Genomic DNA, 21,109 nt, shown 5'->3' with positions numbered 1-21,109 from the left:
TAAAATTTATGATGGTTTGATTCATAGAATCTTAGATAAATAATAATTAGCTCAGAAACTTTTTGATGTAAAATCACTCCAATTCCCCACCCCAATAAATACTACTTAAATACAATATTTCCTTATTCTTCTATTAAATTTTGTGTTTTATCATTAATTATCTGAAAATATTAATTTCCTTAGCGCAATGGCTCTCCTTCCATTACTTTTGTCCTTCTATTAGTTTTGTGTTTTATCTTTAAATATATGAAGATATTAGTTGCCTCAACTCAACACAATAGCTCTCCTTCCATTACTTTTGTGTTTCATCTTTTAAATTTGTACGTTAAATTTACATGGGTGAGCTGAGCTGAGCTGGCATTCCAGATATAATAACTATCATTTTCATTTCATCAATTATCTATAGAGTTTAAGGGAAAGAGCTAATCAGCCATATATTGAGTATTTAATGCCCTCAGAGCAGCACGCGACTTAACGAGATAACACGGGAGCGGGCAAATTCCGCATTAAATAATATTTGCTCGCTCCCGTGTTATCGGGCTAAGTGGGGTGCTGCTCTGAGGGCATTAAATACCCAATATATGGCTGGTTAGCTCCAGCCGAGTTAAAGCGTCTTATCTCATTTTTAATAGATAAAAACTATAAAATGTCAAAGTATTGAATTATATAAAATACAATTTACAATTTTTTTGTGTAACATTTTAAATTTTGAAGCATAAAGGCGACGTCATCATTATCAATGAATTTTACAATGCAGAGGGGATGCAATCAGCAATCCATTGAGGACATAAAGTAGTCTCAACTTTCAAACTGGTGTTATGCTGCTACTGGTATTCATGGAATTCCCTAGAACTACTGCAACTTTTAATCACATGTATAATCCCTCGGATGATAGTTATCTTTGGCTTGAATTTGTTTTGAATGGAAACACGCTGGAGGAAGCTGATCAATTCCCATCATCCATGGACAAGGGTCAAGGGAAAACACCAGGGACTTGGAGGCTTTATTCTCATTCTGAGAGGCGATTAAACCTGATACCACTGGAACGCTGTCGAACTGGGCCGCTGAGAACTCAAAGAACTGCTCGTGGAATGGTATTTCCTGCAGACAACACACGAAAAGAGTCGTCGCCATAATCTTCCTCAATTATAGGGTTGGAAGGTACCCTTTCCCGGTCTCTTGGCAACTTCTCATTAATCTTTTTCATATAATATTTGATAGAAAGAATTTCATCAGAATTTGGACAGCTTAAAGCACTACTGGAATAGTAATTGACATCGCCTTTATTTTGCAATGGGTTTTAATCCAAAAGCTTTGTCTAATTGCACACACTTCAAATGGATTCAATTGCCATATAACTTTTGAGAGATGGAATATCCAACAGGTTTTGGTTGTGGAGAAGAACCACTGCACTGCACGCCTCTGGTTGGTCTCATCTTTATGCATTTTTTCTTTGAAATGAAATCACAATCACAGATTTGAACCTCTGTACCTGTTCGGATTTGTCAACAATGGCTGCTACATAATGCTCAGATACTTGGCTAACTAGTTCAGAGTAATTGTTGAGAAAGAGGAACAAGTATTTGCCCTTTCAGACAAATAGTAGGCTCTTAAGGCTTCTTATGCTATTGTTAAGCAAGTATACTCTGTTTATTTCACCAGATATTCCAAACCCTGATGATTCCAAATTCTCAGAACTTGTCATGGTGGTGAATTTACCGTTGGATAAAACCAACACCATAACAAACCAGCTTGAAAGATCCGTTTAGATAAACCCCTGCACAATTATTATAATAAATAAATAAGATCTGTGATCAATTCACAAATACACAAACCATATGAACAATTAAGGGAAACAAAATCCACTGCTCAACATAAAATTCTAAGGTCACTGAAAAAGTGATAGGTACCTGCAAAATCATAGTCACTGCATTTGCATTTTCCATTAAATCCAGCAGCTTGATAGAGTTAGCCCAAGATTCTGGCCCTAGTGATCAAGAAGTGATTACACCGACGAAGATTGTTATAGAAGCTGCAAATACCGTGTCCATATTCCCATTGAGCAGCACACTGGATACAGTTGGCCGAGGAACAATGAACATAGAAAACTGACATAGATGCTAGAAAGCCTCTGTCCAGTTGCCATTGAGTATTAACTGAAACTTCGATGCAAATAGCCAAATATTGCAAAATATAGACAAAGAAGGGATTAGAATGAGAACAGAGAACTGCCATCGGCTGAAAATCTTGGTTCAACTCTTAAATCGGTAGTTGCTTTAGCTATTCTGCCACAGTTTATTTGCATATAGATTTAAGGTCAACTCATGATGGCATCTTATATCTTGGTATTGAGGCTACTTCTTCCCAGGATTAAGAAGGCCAACTGACTCAAATTTGCAATGGTTTCACCCCTGCAGTCCTTAAAACCATGTGCCCATATAACAGTAGATCTGTTATTTATATAGCAGTATCAATGTAATGGTGGTATCCATTGAATGAATCCACAACCACTATCCAAAAATTACAGATCTGGGGTTAAAGATGAGTTCGATCTAACTGGATCCACCTCAAACAGATACAGAGAATCAAGATGGGTTCAGAAACTCAAACAAGTTGAAGTACTTCCACTAATACCATCAATAGTATGGACCCTCTCAAACTTTTATATACAAAAGTTTCATCCATTGAAGGTGAGCACAATTAGACATTGCTTTTGAAATAAAATCCCACAGCGAACTAAAACTGAGTTCCTGTATTCCCCAGGAGAGCTGTATGCTACACAAACTCTGATGGAATTCTTTCATTGTCAAATATTTTTTATGAGAAAGATTAAGAGTGAGCAATAGCTAGAGGCTATCAAGAAATGGGGAAAGGGTACCTTCCAATCCTAATTGCGAAAAGATTATGGGGACCACTTCTCCGGTGTGGTCTGTGCACCAAATACCATTCAACGGACATGCGTTCTGTGAGTTCTCAGCAGTAAATGTGGACATCAAACCAGTTGAATCAAAATTAACTGTCTTTCTGAAGGACAAAAGAACCTCCGCGTCTCTGAATTTCTCAAACCACCCGCGTCCATGGATGATGTGAATTAACGAACTTCCTCCAGCGTGCGTTCATTCAAACAAATTCACCACAAGAAAACTGCAACGCAAGAGCTCATACAGATCATCATATAAACGATCTTCTTAATCATCTGAATATGGCTTCTTAGAGCGACTAATAGTTGCAGCAGTTACAGTGGTTGCAGCCATGGCGGAGGCGATGACCACAAACCACAGAAGCAACATCAGAAAACCTCCAACTACATTGAGTCGTGAATTCCATATGTTTGTGTGTCTATAAATAGATACAAATCTCATAAGGACTCTGTCGTGGCGCGTGGGTGGTCCACATGAGTTGTATCTCATGGAATGAGCTAATGTGGGATTAGGTGTAGAATGCTAAATTAACTTTTTGACACACCTCAAATTGCGGAAGAAAACCCACTGCTTTAGCTGAAGAGCCGGCAGCTTTATTTTGTTAAATATGTTTGGAAGTGGCTCTGTAGGTGGACGAATTGCTTGATTGTTAAAAGTGATTGGAATTCGTTGATATATTTTTAAGGTGGAAATCGATTCAACATTATTAAAAGCTTCTGAACACTCAAAACCTTAAAGTTTGAATCTCTGCGAAATTTTATCTTGTTAAAATTTCCATGATTTTCAAAGAAGAAACAGTCTGAGAATTTCCATAATTTTCGGGGGGAAAAAACCAGTGTGGTGAGTTCCACTTAGATCCCATTCCACGCGTGCTGAAAGGTCGGTATCAGGATTGGAATTTGAGTTGTTGATCTGCCCACGGAATTTGAATAGCAGATATGATGGCAAACCTATTTTTGATCTTTTCCTTTATGGACACCAATATCCCCTTTCAAAGGCGGTGTGTCTTAAATTGCCACTAATACAAATATTGTCCGTGAGTTCAAACCAGGGTTGAAAATCGATGGGTAAATTATTTATGATGTGCTGATTTGTTTATTAAATATAATATAAAGTTCAAGTTCGAAGAAATTATAATAAATTCTAGTTGAGAATTTGAAAAATTATTAATTAATTAATAATGTAATTTAAAATTTTTTATATTTGAATAATTGTTATTTTTATTAGATTTTAAAAAAAATATAAAAAATTGCATATATATATATATATATTAATTTAATTATTTTTAATATTATTGCAAATTAGTTGAATTGCGAGATTTATTTTACAATTTAGTGTGAGGAGATGTGTAATTTAGTCTTGTTCAACTTGGAGTTGACACATGTCTTTTAAAAAGTACTTTAAATGAAAAACATTGTTACTTATAATAAAAACATAAATAATTATACATATTTGTTTAGTTTTAATTAAACGCAGTATAAAATTTTAATAATAAGGTTCTTATTTTGCTCACTTGGTTAGTTGATATTTCACTTTCACCCTTTGAATAATAAATAAAATATTTCGATTTATATTAAATAATATAATTTTATATAACTTTATAGAGAAAAGAATTAAAATAAAAAAAAATTATTTATCTTACAAATATTTCAATAAAAAACTTAAATAAACTATTTAAATATCCATATTAATTAATATATTTCAATATTATATGTGTGTTAATGTTTACCTTTGTAAAATATTTCAATGCCGGAAAGGAAAAAGTAACTAAAGGTAAAAAAAATTTAAAAAACTATAAAATAAAATTGTGCCTGTATGTAAAATTGTACTAGTGTGTTTCAACAAACAAACAGATTAAAAAATTTAACAATTTATTTTCAATTCAAATACTCTTATTACCAAATATTTTTAACCATCTATTTATTTTACATTACCATTGTAGTGAGGGAAATTTCTGGCCATAATCCAATGAAAATTTTTTTAAAAAATGATTGATAGTTTTTAAAACATTATTTTTATGGTTGAAGTGGATTTAACAAAATTCTCTTGAACACCCAAAATTTTAAAAATTTACAACTGTAACCCAAATTTTAAAAAAATCCATTATTTTTTTCAAAATCATGTTAAAATTTCTATTATTTTTTTCAAAATCATGTTAAAATTTCTATTATTTTCTAAATAAGATTTTACATTTATAAGTACTCGTTGTACATTTTCATTAATCTTTTACAAATAATTTCCACGGAAATGATAAAAAATAGAACCCACTTATAACAGTGAATTGTGCAATGAAGTTTTGTCAAGCCCACCATAATGTGTCGGTGACATTTAAAATGCGATAAGCTCAACGAATAATTGCTATATTGAAAGGGAGGCATTATTTCAGGTGGACGTGTATGCAAATAACAAAGCAATTTGGGAGTTTTTTTTATTTGTATTGATTCGTAATTTAATTTTAGATCAGAGATTTTTGTGATTTATCATTTTTGTGATTCCTAATTTAAGTAAATTTTTTTCATAAAATATATTAGTTTTATTTTTTATTTTTTAAATATTAATAATAATCTTATTAAACATGTTTAAGTTTATTGAAATTTTTTAAAATTTTATTTTAGTTTTCAATTTTATATTTAAATAAGAAATAATTTCATTTAAAATAATTATAATAATATATTTTTTTAAAAATTATGTTGAAATTTTAAAGTTTTGTAAAAAACTGTTGTTAAAAAAATGTTTTTAAAAAATAATAAATATTATAATATTTTAAAAATACCATATTCATTTGTCACTATTTCTGAGGGATGGATATTCAATTATCATTGTATTTTTTTCAAATGAAGATTAATATAAATTATAAATACAATTTATGATTCAATTTTTATTATTTATTTTTTATATTTAACTAGCCTAGATCCATTTTAATTTTGGATTTATTAAGAGCTTAGAGGGATTAAATCTTTCAAGATGCAAACCTCTTTTCTAAGTGTAAAATTTGAAGAAAAATTTACACCTCCAAAAATTTGATCCTCTCCAAGCTAGATAGATCCAGAGTTAATATGCATCTAGACTGGTTTAATTATTAATTTTTTTTATATAATTTCTGCCTCAAAATGTATATATATATATATATATATATATATATTTCAATATTATATGTGTGTTAATGTTCACCTTCGTAAAAAAGTAATTAAAGGTAAAATAATGTAAAAAAATTGAAATAAAATTGTGCCCGTGTGTAAAATTGTACTAGTGTGTTTCAACAAAGTGTGTTTCAACAAACAAACAATTTTAAAATTTGTTTATTTGTTGAAACACACTAGTACAATTTTACACAAGGCCACAATTTTATTTTATAGTTTTTTAAAATTATTTTACCTTTAATTATGTAACATCTAAACTATAAACTTTACAAAAATACATAGATAAAAAAATTTGATATATCATTACCATTGGCATACAGCCATTATACGGTATGTATTAAATATATATAGACCCGTGGGAATATACAGGTGACATAAATTCTATCTACATTTCTTGAATGCGAATAAATGTTAACTTAATGTTAAGTAAGGAGATCCGGCTAGGAATCCTCCTGGTTAATTATGCACATATATTCATGGTGTACCATGCTGTACCGGCTCTCGTCTGTAGCACCACGTGACGGGCAGCTGTTCTGTGGGACGATACCTCCGTTTGATCTTGCCACCTGTTTTGGCTTTCCACCGTTGATCTTCCCTCAATGATCTGATGGTGGGGAATGGATAGGGTTTAACCCTCTGACCAATTCTTCGCGCTGAACCCTGGTGGTCTCATTGTTGTGGTCGCTCCTCTGCATCACGCTGCTCTGCAATGGTTGGGTCTATCCGGGGTCATCCATCAGTTACAGTACTCTTCGAGAATTGAAACAGTGGAGACTGTTATACCCATCAGAGCAGGTATGCCTTAAAGCTGGGTAACCTTGAACTTCGATTGCTCGGGTTGAAGGTCTGATACTTGCTTGGGGTATTTTCTTTAAATCACTCTAAGGTTCCTCGGCGTTGTTCAGGGATGGCTCATGAAGATTCGAAGATGGCGGAAGGTAGAATGCACCCAGGACCATCTGCGACAGGTATATATTTTTCCACAACAAGATTTCATGGTGATTGTTTGATAACAATTTTTTGTTCTTAAGGTTTTCATTCTAGACTTTCTTTGCGTTAAATTCTTATTACATAACTGAGATTCATCTTGCCTTATAGTTCGGCGACTCATCGAGGCCGTGTCTTTAACTCGAGTAAGATTCCTCCTTGGTTATTATTAAGTTTATGTAAATGATTAGGAGGTTTTGCCTCTGCTAACATTGACTGACTCACAACCTCTGAAATAGGTATGCAACCTTTCGGAAGGTCTGTTGTTCAGGACCGCAGCCCTTAAATTCATAAGAGCTTACAGCGTTCCCATCGATTTTCAGGTTGGAGCTATATCTTTTGGTCATTGTTCCAGATTTAAGTCGTTTAAGGGTTTTACGAGGAGGGTTTTTCCCTTATAGCGCATTTAGGTTGTTAATGCATAAACAGAGGTTTTCTTAATCTTTATTTTTGGGATATTCGAAAAGCTCTGGCTATCGACAATTTTTCTTTTGAAATGCAAGTTATGAAGATTTCAAAGACCTTCGAGTCTGTTGCCACTTGATTTCAGGGATGGTTGTAATAACTGTTTTAATTAATTTGAGAGGAGGCCGAGTATGCTGTCAATCAGCTATTTGATGGCATTGATTGTTTCATCAATTTCTATATTTATTCAACGATATACCATTTTCTTTTCAGTTTAACTGTGTTATGTGAATGAATTACTTCATTCTCACTTTTCCTATGTATTGATATCTTGCGACATGGATGATAGAGAAATTGTATTTATTTAGCTGTGATAGTTTCTATGAGAAGACTTTTGTAGCGTTAACTACTATTTTATTATACAACTTTTGTTCATTATGCCGACATTTGATACTAAGTGTTTCACTATCATGCTATGGTAACTGTTTGCTTCACTCAGAATAGGATATCATTCGTATTTGGGTCTTTCAATTCCATTAGTAATGATGATTATTGTACATTTTGCCGATAGGTTGTGTAAGCTTTCCTTTGCTTTATTAATAGGTTATATGCACAGGGATGCGTTCTAGGGGTTTATATCAGTACTCTGTCAATAACACTGCTCTGGAATTTATCTTCCTTTTCTATGCTATAAATTAAATAACTCGACTGTGACCATTCAGTTTATCGTCATTTATTGAGTATTAAGTAAACTCCTTGGCTATTAGTTCAGGAGTTAGCCTTCTACCTTATTTTTTTACCTGTAGTTCAAATATTAATATCTATTGTCCAACATTAAATCCTTGTACTTTTTCTACCAAATCATATTTACATTTCAACAATAAATCTTTAGAAGCTTGCTACCTTAATTATTTGTTAATCTGTAATGTAAATATATTCAAAAGGTCTCTCCTCCCATCCATGAGTCTGGAAATCACATCTAGACTCTCCCCCGAGCACCTTCTATCTTTTACGTTGGATTTAGTCCAGTTACAGTCAGTACTATGGGCCGTAGGACTATCGTCCAGCCTCCATCTCTGTACTCCCTTATTGACTGTGTTGAGCAACTTTCCAACTGGTTTGTTCCACCTAGCTTTAGGATCCTCTTTTTTTTCTCTTCTCCCCCCTCTATATTTTCCTTCTCAGGCAGAGGGTAATTGTTTCTTGGCAACCGTTTCTTTTAAATAACAAAACAATTTTTATTTTTGTTAAAGTATTACTACCTATAATTTAGGTACTCGCAATATATGTTTCTTGGCCTCCCAACCTCAGTCACTTAATATTTCCCATCAAAATGTAATAAAACTTAAAATATCATTTAGTAAAAATCAACTTAATATGCAACTTGGGGTGTTACATCTCCCCCCCCCCTAATGAGGAACATCGTCCCTAGTGTTCTCTCTACTTTTAGAAAATAATGCTAAATAAGCCTTTCGCATAAATTCCTCCTCTTCCAAAGTGGCCTCTTCCGGGCCAAAGTGCTTCCATTGCACTTTAACCTGGGTGATGGCTCGCTTCCGCAAGTTGGTTTCCTGTTGATCGAGAATACGAAGAGGTTCTGCCAGGAACTCTCCTTCTAGTTCGACCTGCACCATAAAAAAAACAATTCTTAGTTACTTCCATATATATATATATATATATATATATATATATATATATATATATATATATAATAGTATATCCAGTCTTATACCCATTAACCGTTTACCTGAATATTTTCCCAATCAATAATGTGTTGAGGGTTATACACATATTTCTTTAGTAAAGATACGTGAAATACATTGTGGACCCGAATGTGGCTTGGTAGCGCAAGCTTATAGGCCATTGGTCCAACTCTTTCCAAGACTTGAAAGGGTCCGCAGTATCGGGGTGCTAATTTAGCACAACCCTGCCACTGTAAGGAACTTTTCCGGGGCTTCACCCTTAGGTAAACGTGATATCTGGGTTGAAATTCTCTGTATTTCCTCTTTTTGTCTGCATACACCTTCTATCTATCCTGGGCCTCCCTCAAAATTTGTTGAACTTTATTAACAACCTCCTCCATCTCTGCTAGCATGTCAGGGCCCAGTGCTAACTTATTAACCAGATTATTTCAATCTATGGGTACTCTGCACTTTCTCCCATACAACACCTCGAAGGGGCTCATGACTAATGATTTATGATGTCCATTATTATATGAAAATTCCACTAGATGGAGGTAATCCTCCCACTTGTGTGGTTGCTGCATCACGAACATGCGTAGCATGTCTTCCAACACCTGATTTACCCGTTCAGTCTGTCCATCTGTTTGGGGATGGTAGGCAATACTAAACTGGATTTGAGTACCTAATCCCGCAAAGAAAGTTTTCCAGAAGGTGGATGTAAATTTCACATCCCTATTCGAAATCACTACTTTAGGTATCCCATGTAAACGAAAAATCTCCATAAATATTTCTGCGATTTCCATGGTTTTGTATGTGGATTTCACATGTATGAAGTGAGTTGTTTTACTCAATTTGTCTACCACCACCATAATTGAATCATGTTGCTTCCTTATTTGGGGTGAACCGGTGATGAAGTCTAAGGATATGGTCTCTTATTCCCATTCCAAAATGGGAAATGGTTGTAACAATCCAGCGGGATGTTGGTGTTTTGCCTTCACCAACTGACACCCCAAACATTTAGACAAATATTCTACAATATCCTTCCTCAATCCGGGCCAAAAGTACCCTTTTTTGATGGCTGGAATCATTTTTTGGTAAGCTAGGTGGCCAACACAAGGTTTCCTATGAAATTCATCCAATATCAATAGTGTAACCGAATTTTGGTTTGGAATGTAAATTCTATCCTTAAAAGTAAGGAGATTATCAGAATTTATTTCAAATTCTGATTTTTCCTTTCTCAGCAGAGCTTCTTTTGTCTGTTTCCAAAGGAAATTATACTACGGATCTCTACTAGCTAATTCCTTTATGATTTTAGGAATATTTGAACTTACTTGGCTCATTCATACCTCATAGATACAGTGTAATTTTCTGCTTAGTGTGTCAGCAACACGGTTTTCCTTCCCCTTTAAATGTTTCATCTCAAAGTCGAATTCACTTGGCCTGTCGTGCATTTAAGCTAGACTGGTTGAAGAAGTTGGTAAGACTATTATGATTTGTTAGCAGCAAAAATTTCTTCCCCAATAGGTAATGTCACCAAATTTTAAGTGCATGCACTATTACTGTCAATTCAAGGTCACAAGTTGAATATCGTGGTTCATACTCCTTCAACTTTCAAGATTCATAAGAAATCACCTTTCCTTCCTGTGTCAGCACCCCACCAACACCCTCTTTTCTTGCATCTGTGCAAACCACGAAAGAATTTTCCGGATCTGCTACTTTTAAAACTGGTGCAGTGGTGAGAAGATGCTTTAGTTTTTCAAAGATTTGCTGACATTTAGCTGTTCATTGGAAAGCACACCCCTTTTTCTGTAAAGAGGTCATTGGAAAGGCGATCTTTGAAAATCCCTCAATGAATCTACAGTAGTATCCGGCTAATCCCAAGAATGATCTGATATCAGCGACATTCTTTGGGGCTGTCCATTCCATGATTGTTTTGATCTTTTCTGGGTCTACTGCAATGCCATTTGCTGATATAACGTGACCCAAGTACTGAATTTGATCTTTGAAGAAGTCACACTTGTTGAATTTGGCATACAACTGATTTTCCCTTAATGTCTGCAATACTATTTTCAGGTGTTCTTTATGCTCCTCCTGGTTCTTAGAGTATATTAAAATATCATCTATGAAAATCAACACAAATTTATCCAGGTAAGGCTGGAAAACACCATGCATCAGACTCATAAAGGTGGTTGGGGCATTTGTGAGGCCAAATGACAATACCACAAACTCGTAATGACCATAACGAGTACGGAATGTTTTTTTGTAAATATCTTCATCTTTTATTCTTATCTGATGGTAACCATATCTTAGATCGATTTTTTAGAATACCTTAGCTCCTTGCACCTGATCAAATAGATCATCAATAAGTGGTAAAGGATACTTATTCTTGATGGTTAGTTTGTTTAGTTGTTGATAATCAATGCATAATCTTAGGGTCCCATCCTTTCTCTGTACAAATATTATGGGGGTTCCCCAAGGGGACACACTCGGACAGATATATTTTTTATCTAACAGCTCCTGTAGCTGCATTTTGAGTTCTGTCAACTCAGGTATGCTCATGCAATAAGGGGCTCTGGATATGAGGGTTGCACCCAGAATTAACTCAATGGTGAAATCAATATCCCGCTTTGGTGGTAAACCAGGAATGGCTTCCGTAAAAACATCCACAAATTCCTTAATGACAAGAATATTTTCCAATGAGGTCATCTTATTTTTAGAGTTTGTAAATCCCACCTGGACAACATATATTTGACATCCTTTTCTAATACATTTTCCTAACTGACTGGTAGTAATAGGACGTAGCTTGGTGCTGGTTTTTATTCCTTGGAGTTCCTTCCTTTGACCTGATTTTGAAATAAAACTTACAGTTTTCTATTTACAGTCCACTAGGGACCAACATTTTTCCAACCAATCCATCCCAATTAAAATATCATAAGAACCCAAAGGAAGTATATTAAGGTCAACATATATAGGTTTCCCTGAGATGGTTATGGGACAATGTTTTGTCTTTGCATTAACCCTTCTTTTTGTCCCAGTGGCTAATTGAACTACGCAATGTTTTGAAAATTTTATGATCAATAGTTGACACTTTTCTACCACTTTAGGAATAACATAGCTTAAGCTAGCACTTGGATCAAATAAAATAGAGACAGGTTTCTTAGCAATCATACCTTCACATTCGATCATTGTGGGTTGGAATTTGACCTGATGATCATCCAAGGTGACGTTAATTCTAGGTATGTTGCTCACCACTTCCCCAACTGTGGATGCTTGTTGCATATTCGATAACTGTTTTGTTCTAGCCCAGTGCAGACATTTTTTGTAATAATGGGGTTCTCTGCATCCCCAACATTGTAGTGACAGTTTCCATTGCTGATCATTGACAGATTTTGTGACTCCCTCTGCTGGTATGTTCTTAGAGTATGCAGTTTTGGGTTGACTCCTGGCTGGAAACTTGCTGAAAGTCTTTTGTTGTGCATTCCTATTGTTAGCAAATTTTGGGTGTCTGTTTGGAATCAGACTTTTACCCTTCTTGTTCAACCCCCCTTTTGGTCCTTCATTCTTCTGTTTCATTCGCTGATAGTAGATGTCGGCCTTCCACACAACATCGTCCATTGTCTTGGGGTAGTCAAATTCCAGTTTTTCCTTCATAAAGTTTGGTAAACTGCTAATAAAATGCTGAATTTTGGCCTTTTCCTGTTGCATGTAAGGGACGTAGCATAGTAAGGACATGAATTTGGCCACGTATTCATCCATGGTTAAGGTCCCCAATCTTAACTCGTGAAATTCTTTCACTTTTTCATCATAATAGCGTTTAGTTAGATACTTGTCCTTGAAATGTTTTTGAAACTCATTCCATGTAACCTGTTCTTCGTCAATTTTTCTTACCATCTTGATTTCCTCCCACCAGAGAGTGGTTTTTTCCCTTAGCTGATAAACTCCCAATCGTGCTTTCAGTTTGTCAGTGTACTCATAAATCTGAAATTACTTGCCCATATCGATTAACCAAACCTCTGTTGCCTCTTCAGATTCTCCCTCAAAGAGTGAGGGCTTAATTTTTTTAAATTCTCCTTGTAGTTCTAACTTTTTTTTACTTTTTTTTTTTTTTTTTTTTGACTTTTGTCTCTTGGTTTTACGTTGGTCGGAGACATTATTTGAGCATCCCTTGTCATCCTCCCTATGTCTTTCAGCTGACTTAGCATTTTCTTCTCCATCCTTAGCGGTCGGGGTCTTTTCCCAATCTTCTACACTTGGGTCTAGGTGGCACTGATTCTGTCGATTGGACAGACTTCTTAGAATTCTTTCTTGTTCTAAACACAACCGTTCATTTTCCGTTCTTAAATTGGTCATTTCCCCATGCAACTGCTGCACTGTTTCGAGTAACATTGCATTAGCTTGCCGGGATTCCTCGCCCGGCTGTATCCAAATATCTGGATTAGCATTCACATAAGTTGTTTTGGGCGATTCAGGTGGTCCGAAGTTCCTTTGCATGCTGAACTTTCTTTTGTTTTGCTAGTGTGATCTTTATCTATTTATCTGTGTTCACACATAATTTTATTTAGTTAAAAATACAAGCACATGGTTCCGGTACACATAGCTATTCCCAAAGACTCTTAGTGTACGAACTTGAGCTATGATACCATTTGTAACATCTAAACTATAAACCTTATATAAACTTTACAAAAACATATAAATAAATAAAATTTGATATATCATTGCCATTGGCATACAGCCATATATATATATATATATATATATATATATATATATATAGACCCATGGGAATATACGGGTGACATAAATTCTATCTAGATTTCTTGAATGTGAATAAATGTTGACTTAATTGCAGGTAAGGAGATCTGGCTGGGGATCCTCCTGCTTAATTATGCACATATATTCATGGTGTACCATGCTGTATCGGCTCTCGTTCGTAGCACCACGCAACGGGCAACTGTTCTGTGGGACAATACCTCCGTTTGATCTTGCCAACTATTTTGTCTTTCCACCATTGATCTTCCCTCCACGATCTGACGATAGGTAATTGATAGGGTTTAACCCTCTAACCAATTCTTAGCGCTGAAACTTGGTGGTCTCATTGTTGTGGTTGCTCCCCTGCATCGCGTTGCTCTGCGATGGTTGGGTCTATTTGGGGTCATCCATCGGTTACAGTACTCTCCGAGAATTGAAACAGTGGAGACTGTTATACCCATCAGAGTAGGTATGCCTTAAAGCTGGGTAACCCTGAAGTTCGATTGCTCGGGTTGAAGGTCTAATACTTGCTTGGGGTATTTTCTTTAAATCCACTCTAAGGTTCCTCACCGTTGTTTAGGGATGGCTCATGAAGATTCGAAGATGGCGGAAGGTAGAATGCACCTAGGACCATCTGCGACAGGTATATATTTTTCCACAACAAGATTTCATGGTGATTGTTTGATATTAGTTTCTGGTTCTTAAGGTTTTCATTCTAGACTTTCTCTACGTTAAATTCTTATTACATAACTAAGTTTCATCCTGCCTTACAGGTCAACGACTCATCAAGGCTGTGTCTCTAACTCAGGTAAGATTCCTCCTTGGTTATTATTAAGTTTATGTAAATGATTAGCAGGTTTTGCCTCCACTAACATTGACTGACTCACAACCTCTGAAACAAGTATGCAACCTTTCAGAAGGTCTGTTGTTCAGGACCGCAGCCCTTAAATTCACAAGAGCTTACAACGTTCCCGTTGATTTTCAGGTTGGAGCTATATCTTTTGGTTACTGTTCCATATTTAAGTTGTTTAAGGGTTTTATGAGGAGTGTTTTTCCCTTATAGTGCATTTAGGTTGTTAATGCATAAACACAGGTTTTCTTAATCTTTATTTTTGGGATATTCGACAAGCTCCAGTTGTCGACAATTTTTCTTTTGAAATGAAAGTTATGAAGATTTCAAAGACCTTCGAGTCTGTTTCCTCTTGATTTGAGGGATGGCTGTAATAACTGTTTTAATTAATTTGAGAGGAGGCCGAGTATGCTGTCAATTGGTTGTCCGATGACATTGGATGCTTCATTGATTTCTATATTTATTCAACAATATACCATTTTCTTTTTAGTTTAACTGTGTTATGTGAATGAATTAATTCATTCTCACTTTTCCTATGTATTGATATCTTGTGACATGGATGATAGCGAAACTATATTTATTTAGTTGTGATAGTTTCTATGAAAAGGCTTTTGTAGCATTAACTACTGTTTTATCATACAACTTTTGTTCATTATGTCGACAATTGATACTAAGTGTTTCACTATCATGCTATCGTAACTATTTGCTTCACTCAGAATAGGACATCTTTCATATTTGGGTCTTTCAATTCCATTAGTAATGATGATTATTATACATTTTGCCGAGAGGCTATTTAAGCTTCAATTTGCTTTATTAATAGGTTATATGCACAGGGATGCGTTCTAGGGGTTTATATCAGTACTCTGTCAATAACACTACTTTAGAATTTATCCTCCTTTTCTATGCTATAGATTAAATAACTCGATTGTAACCATTCAGTTTATCCGTCATTTATTGAGTATTAAGTAAACTCCCTGGCTATTAGTTCAGGAGTTAGCCTTCTACCTTACTTATTTGTTTACCTCTAGTTCAAATATTAATATCTACTGTCCAACATTAAATCCTTATAAATTTTCTACCAAATCATATTTACAGTTCAACAATAAATATTTAGAAGCTTGCTATCTTAATTATCTGTTAACTTGTAATGTAAATATATTCGAAAGGTCTCTCCTCCCAGCCACGAGTTTGGAAATCACGTCCAGACTCTCCCTCGAGCACCTTCTGTCTTTCATGCTAGATTTAGTCTAGTTACAGTCAGTACTATGGGCCTCAGGACTATCGTCCAGCCTCCAACTATGTACTCTCTTATCGATTGTGCTAATCAACTTTCCAACTAGTTTGTTCCACCGAGCTCTAGGATCCCTTTTTTTGCTCTTCTTCCGTCCAGCCTCCAACTATGTATTCTCTTATCAATTGTGCTGATCAACTTTCCAACTGGTTTGTTTCGCCCAGCTCTAGGATCCCTTTTTTTTGCTCTTCTACCCCCTCTATATTTTCATTCTCAGGCAGAGGGTAAGTGTTTCTTGGCAACCGTTTCTTTTAAATAACAAAACAATTTTTATTTTTGTTAAAGTATTGCTCCCTATAATTTAGGTACTCACAAAATATGTTTCTTGGCCTCCCAGCCTCAGTCACTTAATATTTCCCATCAAAATGTAATAAAACTTAAAATATCATTTAGCAAAAATCAACTTAATAAGCTCAGTAATCTTTATGCAAGTAATCTTTATGCAACTTGGCGTGTTACAACTTATTTTTTACTTTCAGGCATTGAATTATTTTATGAAGATAAACATTAACACACATATAATATTGAAATATATTAGTTAATATGGATATTTAAATACTTTATTTAAGTTCTATATTGAAATAATTATAAAAGAAAAAAAAGAGTTTTTTTGTTTTTTGTTTTTTGTTTTTGTTTTTTTTGTTTTTATAATTATTTCATTTCTATGAAGTTATATAAAATTATATTGTTTAACATAAATCAAAATATTTTATTTATTACTCAAAGGGTGAAAGTGAAATGTCAACAAACCAAGTGAGCAAAATCAGAACATTATAGGTAACAATGTTTTTCATTTAAAATATTTTTTAAAAAACACATGTCAACTCCAAGTTGAACACAAACTAAACTACACATCCCGTCACAGTAAATTGTAAACTAAATCTCACTGCTCAATTAATTTGAAATAATATTTATTAAAACTAATGAAATTAACAAAAAAAATTACACAAGTTTTTATCATTTTTTTTAATCTAATTAATAAAAATAACAATTATTCAAATATAAAAAAATTTAAATAACATTACGAATTAATTAATAATTTTTCAAATTCTTAACTTGGATTTATTTCCACCATCATAAAGAAAAAGATCAAAAAAATGGTTTGCCATTATATCTGTGATTTAAATTCTGTGGGCAAATTAAGAATTTAAATTCCAATTTTGATATCAATTTTTAGTATGTTTGGAGTTAATATGGATCTAGACTGGGTTAATTATTATTATTATTATTATTATTATTATTATTATGTTTAATTTTTTTCTTTTATATAATTTGTGAGTCAAAATATTTTAATTAATAATTTATTTATTTATTTTTAATTTGATCCGGTTAAAATGTTTGGACATTACAACAACTCTTCCATAATGGGATGGGGAGTGTCCTTTGGCCAAAAAATGTAATAAAATTATTTATAAAATATTTTGATTGTGAAATGAGAGATTGATTTTGGGCATGTGGTATCGATGAGCCATGGTATTGGCCCAATGTATGGTATTGTTAATAATATACATGGTAAAGTGGTGTGAGTATCCATGGTTAAAAGTCTTGTTAATTGTAAGTATTATTTTGGTTGTGAAATGAGGGATGCTTTTTGGGCATGTGGTTTGATGAGGCATTCTATTGGCCCATGGTATGGTATAGTTAATAATATCCATGGTAAAGTGGTAGTGAATATCTATGGTTAAAATTCTTGTTATATTGTAAATATTATTTTTTTTGTGCTTATTAATGAAATTTAGATATGGTTAAGAAACACATAAGTCTAGAGGAAGATAATGTTAGTGATTGTTGGGTTTTAGGACTAGTAAGAGCTAGGGTTTCAAGATTTTGCAAGCGTTGAACTCCATGGAGGGGCGCAAAGGGAGGAGCTCCACTCCCTCCTACAGTCAGGCCGTAGCCAGCCGAAGTAAGAAACCGATAGAAACTGCCAGAGGTCCTTCAGGAGAAGGTAAAAGGAACATTGAAGAGGAACAGGATTTGACCAATACAAGGGAGGACAATAGAACAAAATAAAATGACGAAGAAGACAAGAAACAGGAAGTAGAAAACAAAACGCAAAAAGGGCCATGTGAACCTAAGGTTGAGGTCACACCCAGAGTAGTTTTAAATGATCCTGCTCTGCAGGCACATAAGGACCACATGCTGACCTATGCTATCATTTGTAAATTCATGGGATTATGGCCCAGAGAAAAGGCGCTACAAACGTGGATTAAATATCACTGGAAACCGAAAGGAGGCATAGACCTACATCTTGGGTCAAAGGGTTTCTTCACTGTGGTCTTTACAAACATTGAGGACAAAGACAGGGTGTTTGAAGGAGGGCCCTACTTCTATGCAGCTGCAGGCCTCTACATGCGGCCTTGGATGATGAATTTTGTCCCAAAGCGAGAGACTTTCACTTCGGTCCCGATCTGGGTAAGACTCTACTCCCTACCTCTAGATTACTGGCAAAATGAATCTTTATCTACCACAATTAGGGCGTTTTTTCAAAGCATCTGAGGCCACCAGAAGGGGAAAATATACTTCCTTCACACAAATATGTGTGGAGATGGATCTCTCTAGAGCTCTACCTGATGAAGTCATCTTGGAAGTTTTTGATGAAGAATGGGTGCAAACAGTAGATTATGAACATATTCCTTTCAGATGTCGCAGGTGCCATGAGCATGGGCACCTATTTAGATACCGCCCTCTCAGTAAAATATAAAACAAAAGTAAAGCTACCACAGTGAAAGACACTGAAAAATTTCACAAAGTGGGATATAGAGGAAAGGGTGGCAAAAGGGGGCCAAAGAAACATCAAATAGAAGGGCAACATGCCATTCTGAACAGGTTTCAAGTTCTAGAAGAAGAAGAAGAGACAAAAAAGGTAGATTGGAAGGTAGCCCAGGGGAGAAGGAGAAAGAAGAAAATAGTGGGCAAACATAGGATATTAATAAACAGAAAGAGACTACGCTGAGCGATGGGGAATTGGAAATGGACCAAGAAATGACCCAGAGTGAGATGGAAATGGAGGATCATGAACTGCAAGATATTCTTGATAGAGAACACCTAGATCTGGAAGGGTTCTTGAAATAGGGGACCATGGGAGGGGTAGACTCACTACCTCAAGAAGAGTTTAACATAGTACAACAGTTGTTCCTATGGAAAACTCAGGCTAAAGGGTTGGAAAGGCAAAGAAACAATGAAAGGTAGGGCAACGAAGGTGTGAAAACTATGAAAACCACACCAGGATTAGCTCCTAGAAATCCAGGAAGGAAAAGAGGGAGAAAAAAGCAGAATGAGTTATTGATGGAATGTGGAAAGCTAATGAAAGATTCAGGTAAGATGAAAGATCGAACCAGCTTCTCCTTTACAAATATTTCATAATGAAGTTCACATCTTGGAATATCAGAGGTCTAGGAAGTAAAAGAAAACAAAGGATACTTAGCAATAGAATGAAACAAGAAGCTCCGGATATGATCTTTATCCAGGAAACTAAATGTTCCATTCAAAAAATAAAAGAAATACACAGTAAATGGCTCAATAAATATGAGTTTCTAGAAGTCAAAGAAGTTAAAATAGTAGGAGGTATACTTACTCTTGGAACCCCCAAAAGATTGGCATAATAGATGCTGAGGAATCTAGGAATTATTTATCAGTGTTTATTCAGCCTGTGGGAGACAAGGAGATTTATTTGATTACAAATGTTTATGGCCCCCAAAGACCGGATGATAAACTCAGGCTTCTAGATTCTCTTGTGGAACTAAGAGATAGACATGCAGGAGTACCATGGATCATGGGTGGGGACTTCAACATGATCAAATCACTATCGGAGAAAAAAGGTGGAACCAGAACTTTAAGCAAAGACTCTATAGCATTTCAAACTTTTATAGACAATATGAAGCTAGTTGACATTGATATGAGTAACGACCTCTTTACATGGAACAATAAGAGAGGAGGAGAGTCTCAAGTAGCCTAAAAGTTAGATAGATTCATAATCTCAGAGGACCTTATGCTCACAGATAGGGAAATGATAGTGAGAATTCTCCCCTTTGGAGGCTTGGACCATTGGCCTGTACAACTTGAGGTTCAGGGCATTGACACCCCCAAGAATAGATCTTTTAGATTTGAGTATATCTAGCTCACCCACCCAGATTTTATCAACAACATTGAAAAATGGTGGACAAAAGATCTGCATATTCAGGGTACAGGAATGTTTCTGCTACACAAAAGACTAAAACACATCAAGCTCGGACTCAAAGATTGGAACAAGAATGAATTTGGTAATATTTTTGAAGTGAAAAAAGTTGTTGAAGGTAAAATGCAAGAACTCAATCAAGCCCTTATCACGAATGGCTTTGATAGAGTAAAAAATGATCAAGTCACCAAGCATCATCAAGACTGGGAGAACTTATGTAAACAAGAGGAGATATTTTGGAGACAAAAATCAAGAGTTCAATGGCTAAAAGAAGGGGAGAGAAATACTAGGTTTTTCCACAGATCTACCATGGCGAACAGGACTCATAACAGGATCTCATCGATCAAGGACACCGAAGGTCAACTACTTAATACCCATGAAGATATAGAAGCTGTTTTGGTTTAGCACTTTCGAAGTATCGCAGAGGAGGCCATTTTAGACAGAGCTCATTTTATCAAGGACTTAACAAGGCACATACCTAAGCTAGTAACAAGAGAGGATAATTTCAATCTCAATAAGCCAGTGACTGAAGAGGAGGTTAGTGAGGTCATCATAGAGATGCAGAATAGTAAAACGCCAGGCCCTCATGGTTTCAATGTTGATTTCTTTAAAGCTTGCTGGAACATTGTCAAGCAAGATATTCTAAATGTCATGGAGGACTCCCGGATGAATAGAACCATTTTGAAGGTGCTCAATACATCCTTCATCTCTTTCATCCCCAAACAACACATTGCTCAGATTCCAGTCAGATTTATACCCATTGCTTTGTGCAATGTGGTGTACAAGATAATATCCAACAGACTCAAACCCCTTCTTCCTACTCTAGTTTCTGTGGAGCAATCAAGATATGTGGAGGGTAGACAAATTCTCAATAACATCATTCAAGCGCATGAGGTGGTTCATTCAT

At 35.1% G+C, this 21,109-nt stretch overlaps 1 long non-coding RNA gene across 1 annotated transcript; it reads right to left on the bottom strand.

The window, feature by feature from the left end:
* Positions 1 to 642: 642 nt before the first annotated feature.
* Positions 643 to 3,637, bottom strand: LOC149193452 (uncharacterized). The gene is made up of 2 exons (XR_016254455.1): positions 1,911 to 3,637; positions 643 to 1,777 (listed from the first exon to the last, which is right to left on the bottom strand). It is a non-coding gene; the product is annotated as an uncharacterized LOC149193452 (long non-coding RNA).
* Positions 3,638 to 21,109: the final 17,472 nt, after the last annotated feature.

Source organism: Pinus tabuliformis, chromosome 2_2 (genome assembly GCF_031772625.1).
Source record: "Pinus tabuliformis cultivar Carrire ecotype Pingquan chromosome 2_2, CPIR1, whole genome shotgun sequence".
Taxonomy (NCBI): domain Eukaryota; kingdom Viridiplantae; phylum Streptophyta; class Pinopsida; order Pinales; family Pinaceae; genus Pinus; species Pinus tabuliformis.
The sequence above is the reverse complement of the archived record's forward strand: the minus strand, read 5'-3'. Positions and strand labels throughout refer to the sequence as shown.